Genomic DNA, 13675 nt, shown 5'->3' with positions numbered 1-13675 from the left:
CACCATTTTCAGGGTAGGGACCTACCCCAAGTACAATGGCAGCACTGACCCGGCACAGTATATCATGAGCTATCAAGTCACCGTTGCATCAGCCGGAGGGGACGACGCCACGATGGCCAAGTCATTCATCATCGCCCTCGAAGGCCCGGCTCTCACTTGGTACACAAGACTGCCCCCGCTGTCCATCGACTCCTGGAGAAGTCTCCGGGACAAATTTCTGCTCAACTTCCAAGGGTACCGCCCAGACACCGACGCCTTGGCTGAACTGTCACTCTGCAAGCAGCTAGAAAGAGAGACTCTGCGGGAGTACTACCGCAAGTTCCTGACCGTCAAGTCACAACTGCCTTCGATCGATGACCAAATAGCCATTCACTATGCCATCAGTGGCCTTCGGGCTCGCGTCCTTTACAGCCACTGCATCATAAATCCACCCAAGAACCTCCAAGAGCTGTATCAGCTATTCGAGAAGTACGCCAGATCCGAAGAGCTCCACCAGCGCAAGGTCGAGTCCTAGAGGAAACCCAAAGACCCTCCGGTCCAGCCGCACGTGGACGAGGCCTTCGCAGACAGAATCCGGTCGGGACGGCCGCAGCCAGCAGCAGGTACACAACATCGCCAACCAGCACCCCACTGGTGAGGCCCCTCGCCGCCAAGCTTATCCCCCTAGGGCCGCGACGGAGGGACCCGCGGTCGAGGCCGAGGACAGGCGCAGCAACCGTGCAGATTTTACTGCTTGTTCCACGGCGAAGACTGCGCGCACCCAACAAGGGACTGCCCGGAGACGAAGGCCACCAGAGACAGGATGTCTCAGGCGCAACCAGCCGACAACCCAAGAGTTGTTGCGCACACATATCAACAACTCCCACCACCATACAACCATGGTCCCGCTCAGCATCCACCCAACCACGCATACCAACATCAGGAGGTACAAATCGTGCCTCCCCCACCCCCACCTCCGCACCCGCAACAGCCAAACATCCATCACCCCCACGCACCAAAACAAGAAGACTTCGCCGATCAACCGTATCGTGGAGTCATTCACATGATCACTGGGGGATCCAGCGCCGACTTCGACACAAAGCGGCAGAAGAGGGACCACTACCGCAGCGTCAACCACGTCACCGTCACCGGCCCAGTCGTGCAGACGAAGTGGTCCCATGTGTCGTTGACCTTCGATGCCAGAGACGTCGACCTGCACAGCGCACCCCACATCGACGCCATGGTAATCAACTGCAGCGTGGCAGGCTGGGACCTGCACAAAGTCTTAGTGGACAACGGCAACCAGGCGGATATCATTTTCCTCCACGCCTTCGACCGCATGGGCATCAGCCATAGCTTGCTCAAGCCTTTGGACAACCCGCTGTATGGCTTCGGTGGCAAGGGCACCTTTCCTGTTGGCAAAATAGAACTACCCCTCTCCTTCGGCGTAGCACTTAATGCCCGAAGTGAGCAAATTACTTTCAACATTGTCGACATGGTGTACCCATACAACGCCATCATGGGTCGGGGCTCCATCAACAAGTTTGAAGCAGCCATTCACGGACTTTATCTGTGCATGAAGATCCCGGGTCCACAAGGCGCAATCACAGTTTACGGCAATCAGCAGGCCGCACGCAACATAGAAAGAGACTTCGTTCCAGGGCAAAGGAACGTATACTGCCTCACGGCGCAGCGCGAGGCCCCCGAGTCAACCAGCCCGATCGCCAAAGAACATGAAAAGGCACAGTTGCAGAGCAACGATGGGACCAAGACTGACCCCCTTGACCGGTCAACGCCCAAGCAAACGGTCATCATAAGCGAAGACCTTACCTCACACGACGAGGAGAGACTCCTCTCCTGTTTGTCCAAATATAAGGACGTCTTCGCCTGGTCCGCCCTCGACCTGGTTGCAGTCAGTCGCTCTATCATCGAGCACAGCTTGGGAATTGACCCTTCGGTGAGACCGAAGAAGCAACGACTGCGCAAGATGTCTGATGAGAAGACAGAAGCCGCCAAGGCCGAGGTACACCGCCTGCTTGAGGCCAAGTTCATCGAGCCAGTCGCCTACCCTACGTGGCTCGCCAACGTAGTCATGGTGCAAAAGAAGAACGACAAATGGCGGATGTGCATCGATTTCACCAGCCTCAACAAAGCCTGTCCCAAGGATAATTTCCCGCTGCCTCGGATCGACAAGATCGTCGATAGTGCGGCAGGCTGCGAAGTCATGTCACTCCTCGACTGCTTCTCCGGCTACCACCAAATTTATATGAAGGAGGAAGACAAGGCCAACACCAGCTTCATAACACCCTTCGGCACGTACTGCTTCATTAGAATGCCGGAGGGACTCAAGAACGCTGGGTCCACATTCTCTCATCTCACCAGAACGGTGCTCGAGAGCCAAGTCGGTAGAAACATATTTACATATGTGGACGACATCGTCGTTGCCAGCAAAAGCAAAGAAGACCATCTGGCTGACCTCACAGAAACATTTGCGAACATGCGAGACGCACGACTACGCCTAAACCCCGAAAAGTGCGTCTTCGGTGTTCGCCAGGGGAAGATACTGGGATACCTGGTGTCGCACCGCGGAATCGAAGCCAACCCGACCAAAATACAGGTCATCATCAACATGACGCCCCCGCAGTCAGCCAGAGACGTCCAACGACTGACCGACAGATTGGCCGCCCTCAACAGATTCATCTCCAAATCCACAGAGCGAAGCCTACCTTTCCTCAAAACGCTACGCGGCGCAAAAGACTTTGCATGGGGACCAGAGCAAGCGGCGGCCTTCGCTTCACTAAAGCAGCATCTGTCAGAACTGGCAATTCTTTCAAGCCCCAACCCCTCGCTGCCCTAGTTGCTCTACATCGCGGCTTCGCGGCACGCGGTCAGTGCAGCGCTGGTTCAGGAGCAGGACAGAGAAGGCACGACCAGGCAATGTCCAGTTTATTACGTCTCCGAAGTACTCACAGCATCCAAATGCAATATGACAGAACTAGAAAAAATCGCCTACGCAGTAGTCATGGCTTCGCGCAAATTACGCCATTATTTTGAAGCATTCAAGGTGCGGGTCACCTCGGACAGGGGACTCGGCGAATTATTCAGAAATCCGGAGGCATTAGTCCGGATCGCCAAATGGGCAGCCGAGCTTTCTGGCTACCATATCACCTTCGAGCCCCGGACAGCCATCAAGTCACAAGTCCTGGCGGACTTCATCATCGACTGGACTGGGCCAATAACACAGTCGGACACGTCTGCGGAGACGGTGTGGACCATCCATTGCGACGGCGCATGGTGCCATGCGGGGGAAGGCGTCGCTGCAGTCATCACCTCACCCACAGGGGTCAAGCACAAATATGCTGCACGCCTCAGCTTTGCTTTGGAGTCTGATAGGTGCACCAACAATATAGCAGAGTACAAAGCTGTCATCCTCGGCCTTCGCAAGCTAAGGGCACTTGGCGTCACTACCTGCATAGTCAGAATAGACTCCAAGGTAGTTGCCGGCCAAATCGAGAAAGATTACACAGCGAAGGACCCCGCACTTATGTAGTACCTTGCAGCTATCCGCAGTCTCGAGAGACAATTCAAAGGCTTCACCTTGCAGCATGTAGACCGCGCCAATAATGAGGAGGCCGACGCGTTGGCCAAAGCAGCCGCCAGGGGCGAGGCCCTACCCTCGGACATATTCTACCATGTCATCGGCACATAAGCCGTCCGCAGCCCAGAGGGCCTACAAATAACCAACGACAGCGAAGGCCACCACATAGTCAACCTCATTATGACCGAAGACTGGCGGGCACCAATAACCCTGTTCCTGTAAGGATACTACCATCCAGCCGATGTCAACGAGGCCAAGCACCTCAAACACCAAAGCCGGGACTTCGCTCTCATCGAAGGCCAGCTTTACAAGAAGGGGGTCAGCTAACCCATGCTCAAATGTGTCACCGAAACCGAAGGCGTCCAAATCCTGCGCGAAGTCCACAACGGGACTTGCGGCTCTCACGCAGGGCCCAGGGCTCTAGCTGCCAAGGTGATCCGTTAAGGTTTCTACTGGCCCGCCATGATCTGCGCCGCAAATTGGGTCACAAGGTCATGCGAAGCCTGCCAGAAGTTTTCTCCACGCTCAGGAAGCCCTTCGCAATTCACAAAGCTAATCGCACACACGTGGCCCCTTCAGCGCTGGGGCCTGGACATTGTCGGGCCACTACCCACGGCCCAAGGGAACCTCAAGTTCACTTTCGTCGCCGTCGAGTATTTTACCAAGTGGATCGAGGCGAGGGCGGTATCCACAATAACATCGAAGACTGCCCAGAAATTCTTCTGGCAAAACATTGTTTGCCGATTCGGAGTCCCGTCCGAGCTCACAGTTGACAATGGTAAGCAATTTGACAGCCAAGACTTCAGGGATTTCTGCTTCTCCATTGGCACCAAGCTCGCCTTCGCTTCAGTCTACCACCCACAATCCAACGGCGTCGTGGAGCGCGCCAACGGCAAGATTTTCACGGCGATCAAGAAAATGCTCCTCGACGACAAGAAGGGCAAATGGGCCGACCTAATACCTGAAGCAGTCTGGGCACTGAACACGACCGAGTGTCGGGCGACTGGATTCACTCCTTTTCGCCTGCTATACGGATCGGAGGCCATGACCCCGCAGGAAATCAAACATGGGTCCCTACGGACAACCACTTCAGCAGTACCCGACGTCGATGAGCCAACTTCCAAAGACCTCATCGACAGAGACCGCATCTTCGCCCTGCAGGCCCTCAATAAATATCAAGCCTAAACGAAGGCCTGGGCGACCACGCAGTCGTCCCAAGAGAATTCAACGAAGGGGACCTCGTACTCGTCCGAACAACCCGAACAGAGTCACGGGGTAAGCTGGAACCAAAGTGGGAAGGACCATTTATCGTCAAGACGAAGTCGTCTCCCAGCATGTACAGATTAACAACTCAATCTGGCGAAGACTTGGAACATTCCTAGAATATAGACAGTCTTCACAAATTTTTTGTTTGAACCCTCAGGACCATCACGCCCTTGTAATTCGCCAAACATTATTATTCCGGCCCGCACTCTTTTCCTCCTAGGGGGGTGAGGTTTTTAATGAGGCGGAGCCATGTAATATACAAGCAAAAATCCCCCGCAAAAAACTAAGCCAATGTCGAAAAAGACCGCATCAACGGTCTTCGGCATTCGACTACACCAAAGTCACCGTGAGGGACAGCGTTGGCTACCATCACGTGCGACACTCCACGCAAAAGTCGCCTACGGGTGCAGCCAGACTAAGCACAGTAAGTGCCCAAAATCGAAGTCCTCTCCAAAGGACTCTCCGCGCAAAAGTCGCCTACGAGTGCAGCCGGACTAAGCACAATACGTGCGCAAAATCGAAGTCCTCTCTAAAGGACTCTCCATGCAAAAGTCACCTAAGGGTGCAGCCAGACTCTCCGCGCAAAAGTCGCCTACGGGTGCAGCCGGACTAAGCACAATACGTGCGCAAAATCGAAGTCCTCTCCGTGCAAAAGTCGCCTAAGGGTGCAACCGAACTCTCCGCGCAAAAGTCGCCTACAGGTGCAGCTGGACTAGCATAATAAGTGCGCAAAATCGAAGTCCTCTCCAAAGGACTCTCTGTGCAAAAGTTGCCTAAGAGTGCAGCTGGATCCTCCGTGCAAAAGTCACCTACAGGTGCAGCCGGACCAGCACAGTAAGTGCCCAAAATCGAAGTCCTCTCCAAAGGACTCTCCGCGCAAAAGGCACCCACACGTGCAGCCAGACTAGCACAGCAAGCGCGCAACACCGAAAGCATTTCCCAAAAGGTTCCCCGCACACAAGTCGTCTACGGGCGCGACCGAATCAACGAAGACACACAGCCTCATACAAATCACGGGTACATACATACAGCAAGGGCATCACACGTTACATTGGCTCAACCTTAGGGATAATGCCTATCTCCCTGTAGTTGAACAGCATTATCCTCAGCTCCTGACCCTCAAAAAGATTTCGCAACTCCCCCTCACCTACACTCGTCCCAGCCGGCGAGGACAACAACTCTCGCTTACCAGCCCCGTCCACACGAAGATGACTTCCCTCCACTTCACTAACCCTTCGCTTCGCGACCGCCCTTCGCCGCCTACGCCTAGCACTCGCACTAGGAATAACTTCAGCACCTACCACGCGCAGAGAAGCTCCCACCGCAGCCACATCCAGCGCCGCAAAATAATCCAAGTCCTCATCCGAAGACTCCTCCGTCGACACAACCGAACCCCCAGAATCACCAGACTCAAAAAACTTAGACACAGAATCATCTGAAACATCTCCATCAACCACGGTCGAAGCCGTCACAAAATTAGCAGTGTCAGTAGCGGTTGCGTGCGCAGGCCCAAAACCTTGAACCTGCGCAGCAACCGAGGTTCAGTAACACGCAGACAAAACTTACACACTTCCCCACACCTATTTAGCTACTTAGCCACCTGCGAGGGCCCGGCCGCGGCCGTGGGGTCTTCGGCTGGCGGCTCGTCCGCCACCTCCAGGGCACCTTCGATTGTCGGCGTAGGGGCCGACAGAGGGTCTTCGCCGCCGGTCATGGCAGGAACGGCCACGGCCGAGGGGCCTTCGCCGACGTCCAAGGGCAGCACCGGATTGGCCTCCACAGCCTCGGGCGGCGCGCCGACCAGACTTCCAAAGTCCTCAACGTCCTCGGCACGCTCCATCTGCAGCAACAACACATTCACTCAGCAAAAAATATACATACCAACACGCAACCAACCACACAAAAATAATAACCTTTACCTGCTCCCTCGCCCGGTCGGATCGCTCCCTGACAGCCTCCCGACCATGTGCCCCCCACATCCTATCAAAAAGGCCCCCCGCTGACTGCTTCACAATAGGGTCTTCGGCCTTGAAGATCTCGCGCTCAAAGCTCTCGTCTGCCTGGTCGAAAACCTCATAGTGTCTGCACCCCTCGCGGGACAACGCATTCATGGCCCCCCTCGCAGGTGACGAGGGAGGCAAAGGACATGAAACCTTCCATGATGGTTGGGAGTACCAGCAACTCCTCCCGCAACCATTCGAGGAAGCGAAGGCCCGCCTCCCGGTCAGGCACTTTGAAGTCAGCAGTACGCGCGCCCAGCTCGCGATATGAACTCACGAACTGTGCAAGCGTCCGCTTAACCTCAGAGCGCGTAGAGGCCTCAGCCTTATCCACGCGGCCGCGCAGAGCGTTGAACCTCGCCTCCCACTCCTCAGCGCGTTGGCTGGCGAGACTTCCCTCCGCCTGCACCACCTTGGCCTCAGCCTGCGCAGCCTACGCCTCAGCGATGGCCTAGTTCACCTCCCTCCTCTCTTCTGCCATCTGGCGCCGAAGGTCCGTCTTCTCGGCCTCTAAGGCGGCCACCTTCTCCGCCAACTGGTGGCTTTTGCTCTCCGCGACCGACTTCTCTCGGACGGCATCCGCGTGCTGTGCCCGAAGTCTCTCGACTTCGGCAGCCACGTCCGCAGTCAGGACACCAGACGCAACGCGGTCGGCGAAGTCAGCCGCCTGACAAAAACACATGAGACCCAAATCTTCATGGAAACAACAAACACCAAAGTCCAACTCAACTTACTTGACTTAGCTGCTGCGACAGCTGCTGCGACATCCGCTGCGATGCCTCCCTCAGCCACTGGGACATGGTGCCTGCCACGTCCTTAGCGGCAGCGGCTGTCAGAATCTCGCCGCTCACGTAGAAGGCGGCCCACGGGTCCTGCGTGGTCCCCCTCGCCCTTACCTCCGCCGATGGCAAAGCGGTTGCCACCGAAGGCGGGACAACAACCATCTGTCCCTCGCTGGACCCTGTAATGCAACATATCACCGGTCAGAAGGCCCAAAAAAACTTACTGACAAAATAGTCCTCCATGCTGATGTTCGTGCTGAAGTCGGTAACACGTTTCCCCGGCGAGGGCAGCTCCCGTCCCTTCGCAGCTTCGGCCAAGGGAGACTTGGTCACGCCAGCGGTAGCTGTCTTCGCGCCCGCCGACGGCTTGCTGGACCCAGGCGTGGCCGGTTTTGCAGCCTTCGTGCTCCCCCACGCTCTCTTTGCCTCACACCTCGGGTCCGCCATCCTGATAACCGCCCGGTGCTTCTGCGCAGCGTCTTAACGGTCCTTGGTCATCACTACCGACACAACAGCAGCAATATTCCGTCCGTAAGGGAAAATCTTCAAGCCACGAGCTATACGAGACGTAGACATGTCTTCGCCTTCCGCCCAGGGGATTGGAAGATTCTTTGGCCATCGACCCTCGGTAACCTCCAGCATTCGCGCCGAAGACTCCTGGAGCTCGGGCGAAGACATCCTTCCCCCGGGGGCCACGCATGTCCCCATCAACTCCACAGCAAAATTATCAGACACCCCCATTCCTCCCACTATAGTACCTAATTTCCTCTTCTTAGTAGCCGGGGCAGCCTCCTGCGAAGGCCCTTCCTTGGTCCCGCCCATCGGTTTCTTCCCGCGGCGGTCGACGGCGTCCACACCGGGATAATCACCGTACGGCAAGCGGTTCATGTCAAAAACCCGATTCAATCTGTCGTTGGACCCGCGGATATCCCAGCTCCACAGACCCTTGGTCTTCGGCACGTAGCGCCCCACGATCCTTGTCGCCCCGTCTTTCGCTTCACGCACGAATGCGGCAGGATCTCGGCCACGCAAATCCAGCGCGAAGGTAGGACTTCGCACCAGCTGCCCGCCACGGGAGGGCATCTCGCGAGGGCATACTTCGCCCAGCGCCCAGCCATGCGCCAAGGGCCATACCCCGTACCCGATAAATTCCTCAACTAAATCGCGCCCGCTACTCATGCGGGCAGCGCAACGAAGGGCTCCTTCGTCTTCGTCATCCTCCGCTACCTCAAATTGCGGGTATGCTACATAGTGATGGGAGCACATGACGACCACGGGGAGCCCTGGGTGGTCTTCGACTGCGCCCTCTGAAACGTAAAACCAGAAATCCCACCAGTTACCCCACTTATTGCGGGCGCAGGGAACCAACTCCACAACCTCCATCGAAGTCTTCCCGGACTTTAGCGTGAATGTGCATGATCCAAACTGTGCAATCTCATCTCCAATTTTCCTCTTTTGCCAGTGTAGACAGTAATGTTTTGCGAAGACTTCCACTGAGGGCTGGCCACCATACGAAGTCATCGCCCAGACGTACTTCGCTAGGGCCACCACGACATTCGACGTCAGCTGGTGGACTTGGACCTCGAACTTCCGCAGGACCTCCACCACGAATCGATGTGCGGGCAGACGAAGGCCAGCAGTGAAAAAAGCCTCAAAAATGACCAACTCGCCTTCTGGCTCGGGGATCTCCTCCGCCCCCGGGACACGCCCCACTCCGCTGCCAAAATATCCAAGCTGCTGCATGTCCTGAACACGGACCGAGGAAATCCGCGACACACCAAACTCCACTGTATCACCAGGATGCAACTCCTCCGCCGCCACGTTGCTCAAAGTATCCTCGGACGATGCGCTGGCCAGCGGTGTATCGGCAGCAGATGAAGAAGAGGACGACATAGCTACGTACCGGCGGCGGCGGCGGGCGGTCTGCTTCACGCGGGCCAGTTCTCCGACGAGCAGGAGCAAGGAGGGCAAGCGAGCGGACGAACGGTTTCAAAAGGAGGCTAGGGTTTCACGGTGCGCAGAAAGAGTACCTGACCCATGCCGCCCCGCCCCCCTTTTATATACACAGGACGCGATGCTTCGGGAAACCCGCAGTCCAACAGTACCGCGTCCATCAACGGTCACATCAAAAACCCCCGTGGAACCACTTCGAGCGAGGGCAGCATCTCCACCATCTAGCGACGTCTTCGGCACCATATGCCTCAGTCAAACTGGTCCCTCGGAGGGCAAATGTTGGGGCGAAGGCAAAAACACTACCCCTCGCTCGAAGCCTTCGCCAGTCTCGCTGCATCAACCCCTCGCTCGATGCCTTCGCCAGTCTCGCTGCTTCGACGGAGGCAAAACGATTGGCAGCTCCCACCCTTCGTCGAACACGTTGCAAGACGAAGGCCCACGACGAGGTCGCCCCGCCCCGCGTCCTCGTCGAACACGAAGGCCCACGTGGAATTCGGCCCATTGTAACAGGCCCCGCGCGGCCGGTTGTGTTATGGGCCCGATTTGTAAATGCTTTTATGTAATGACGATATGTAACCCCGCTTTATGGGAATATTCCGGGAGTGACCTAGGCGCTTGAGGGCACATGCGTCCTTAAACCGAGACGCTGGGCGCTCAGGCGCCTATAAATACCCCCGTACAGTGCCTTTGAGGGGCTGGATTAACAGAGCAATTGCTGCCTCCAGAAAAACCGTGTTCCCATCTCACTCAACCCCCTTTTGGAAACAACCTGACTGAGAACGCGAGTTCCAACACCATCCAAGTTTTCTAAACTCAACATTCATTGCAAAAGCAAAAGACTTCACTCCAAGACACATTCAATAGATCAAATCCTCTCCAAGCCTCCAAATCAACTCAATTCCTTAGTGACTTGAGAGAGGGTGTTTTGTGTTCTTTTGTTGCTCTTGTTGTTTGGATTGCTTTCTCCTTCTCTATTCTTATTCTTCGAAGTGCTTTTAAAGCTAGCAAGAGAAACCTAAGTGTGTGGTGATCCTTGCGGGGTCTTAGTGACCCAAGTGATTAAGGAGAAGCCTTGACTAGTCTAAGTGACCGATTGAGAGAGGGAAATGGTTGGAATAGATCCGGCCTTTGTGGCCTCCTCAACGGGGACTAGGTTCTTTGGAACCGAACCCCGGTAAACAAATCACCATGTCACTTGCATTGATCTTCACTTGATTTGTTTCCACTCATTCCTCTCTCTAAAAGTTCCCTTGCTCATATTGATTTGAGTTCGCTCCCAAACATCATCCGCATGGATTGAGCAACTCTAAGAAAGGAGAACCATCTTTCGAACTCCGATTTAATTCTAACACTAATCCCAGCCTTAGTGCGTGTTTAAAGTTTGTAAATTTCGGGTTTCGCCTATTCACCCCCTCTAGGCGACTTTCAATTGGTGTTAGAGGCAGTGCTTCATTAAGAGTCTAACAAACTCGAAGCGATGTCTGGAGATCATGCTTAGAGGGAGATTGTCACGGGCGACAAGGCCATAGGCTCGGGAAGGACTCTATCAAGGGAGTTCGGCGACAATTACAAGGAGGAATCCTCTTCCTCGATCAAGTCACATAGGAAGGGTGACAAGAAGAAAAAGAAAATGAAGAAGGTGGTCTACTACGAGACCTGAAAGTCGCCTAAAGGAGCGGGTGAATAGGCGAAACCTAAAATTTACAAACTTTAAACTTGCACTAGGGCCAAAATTAGCGTTAGAATTAAATCGGAGTTAGAAAGATTGATCTCCTTGCTTATAGTTGCTCAATCAATGCGGATATCGTTTGGGAGCAAACTCAAATCAGTATGAGCAAGGGAACTTTAGAGAGAGTAAAGAGGGAAAACAAATCAAATGGAAATCAACACAAGTGAACACGATGATTTGTTTTACCGAGGTTCAGTTCCAAAGAACCTAGTCCCCGTTGAGGAGGCCACAAAGGCCAGGTCTATTTCAACCCTTTCCCTCTCTCAAACGGTCACTTAGACCGGATGAGTCTTCTCCTTAATCACTTGGGTCACTAAGACCCCGCAAGGATCACCACACACTTATGTGTCTCTTGCTAGCTTTACAAAGCACTTATGAGAATAAGAATGGGGAAGTAGAAAGCAATCCAAGCAACAAGAGCAACAAATGAACATAAATAATCCTCTCACAAGCCTCTAAGCACTAGAGTTGATTTTGGGAGCTTGGAGTGGATTGAATGCTTTGAATGTGTCTTAGAGTGTTTGGCTTTGCTCTTGCAATGGATATGGAGTTCAGAAAACTAGGATGCCATTGAAGGAGGTGGTTGGGGGTATTTATAGCCTCCAACCACTTCCTAACCGTTGGTTGTTTTTGGTGGCGATGGGCACACCGGACAGTTCGGTGGTGCACCGAACAGTCACTGTTCACTGTCCGGTGCGTGCCACGTCAACACACTCGTTAGGGTCTGGAGCAGACGACCGTTGGAACCCTTTGTCCTGTAGTTGCACCGGACAGTCCGGTGCCACACTGGACATGTCTGATGTGCTCTCACTTCTGCGCTCTGACTCCTGCCACGCACTGTTCACAAATTTTCCCTTTTGCAGTCGACCGTTGGCGCTAGGTAGCCGTTGTTCCGTTGGCTCACCGGACATGTCTGGTGAATTATAGCGGAGCGCGCCCAGAAGAACCCCGAGAATGGCCTTCGTTTGGTGCGCCGGACAGTGTCCGATGCGCCACTAGCTACACACTCTCATGTCCTTTGCTCCAAATTTGTTTGAGTCCCCAACTGAATTTCTTTCTTGGTTTGTGTTGAACCTTATGCACCTGAGATAAATGACATCTTGACAAACTAATTAGTCCACGTGGTTTGTGATGGACGTCAACCACCAAAATCGATTATAGAAAATGATTAAGCCCATTTCCCTTTCAATCTCCCCCTTTTTGGTGATTGATGCCAGCACAAACCAAAGCAAATATAAAGTGTAGAAATTGAGATGATGTGCATAGGTTACTTAGAGTTAAACCAATTGAAAGAATTCGTACATATGTATAAGAATAAATGTGATTGCTTTCTTCTATTTAACAATTTGGACCACATTTGCACCACTTGCTTGTTTTTTGCAAATCTTTTGGAAAATCTTTTCAAATTCTTTTGCAAGTAGTCAAAGGTATAAGAGTATGATTGCAAGAAGCATTTTTGAAATTTGAAATTCCTCCCCTGTTTCAAATGCTTTTCCTTTGACTAAATAAGAACTCCCCCTGAAGAAATTCTCCCCTTAGCTTTCAAGAGGGTTTTCCCTTTTTGAAACAGATACCCAATTGAATTATACCAAATTAAATCCTTATGCTAGTGAGATTTTGAAATCAATTGGGATACCAATTTGAAAATTTTGAGACTCGTTGATATACCAATTGAAAGATTTTGGGATACCAAATGAGACTAGCTGAGATACCAATTGAAATCTGAAATATCAATTGAAATAATTTCTTCCTTTAGGTTTTCGAAATTTGAAATGGTGGTGCGATCCTTTTGCTTTGGGCTTAATACTTTCTCCCCTTTGGCATTAATCACCAAAACGGAGAACTTTAGAGCCCTTTTTGACTTTCTCCCCATTGGTAAAAGAAATGTGAGTGAAGGATCATACCAATTGAGAGTTACTTTGAGTAACGGAGAAGGATAAATGATACCGTTAGAGTTAGAATGGAAGCCTTGTTGATGTTGAATACTCCATTTCCCTTTCAATTTAAGACTAAGCATAAATATACACTTGAAGGCACATTAGTCTTAACCTTGGCACATGAAGAATAAGAAACATGCATTTGTACAAAATGAAAGAAACATGGTCAAAGGTATATAAATTAGTTGTGTGTGCAATGTTTCAATCAAAGTTGCGAGAATCAAGAATATTTAGCTCATTCCTAAGTTTGCTAAAAGTCTTCTCATCTAGTGGCTTGGTAAAGATATCGGCTAATTGGTTGTGGGTGCGAACATAAGCAATTTCGATATCCCCCTTTTATTGGTGATCTCTCAGAAAGTGATATCGGATGTCTATGTGCTTAGTGCGCCTGTGTTCAACGGGATTATCCGCCACGCGGATTGCACTCTCAT

Source organism: Zea mays, chromosome 3 (genome assembly GCF_902167145.1).
Source record: "Zea mays cultivar B73 chromosome 3, Zm-B73-REFERENCE-NAM-5.0, whole genome shotgun sequence".
NCBI lineage: Eukaryota > Viridiplantae > Streptophyta > Magnoliopsida > Poales > Poaceae > Zea > Zea mays.
This window is presented reverse-complemented; position numbering follows the sequence as displayed.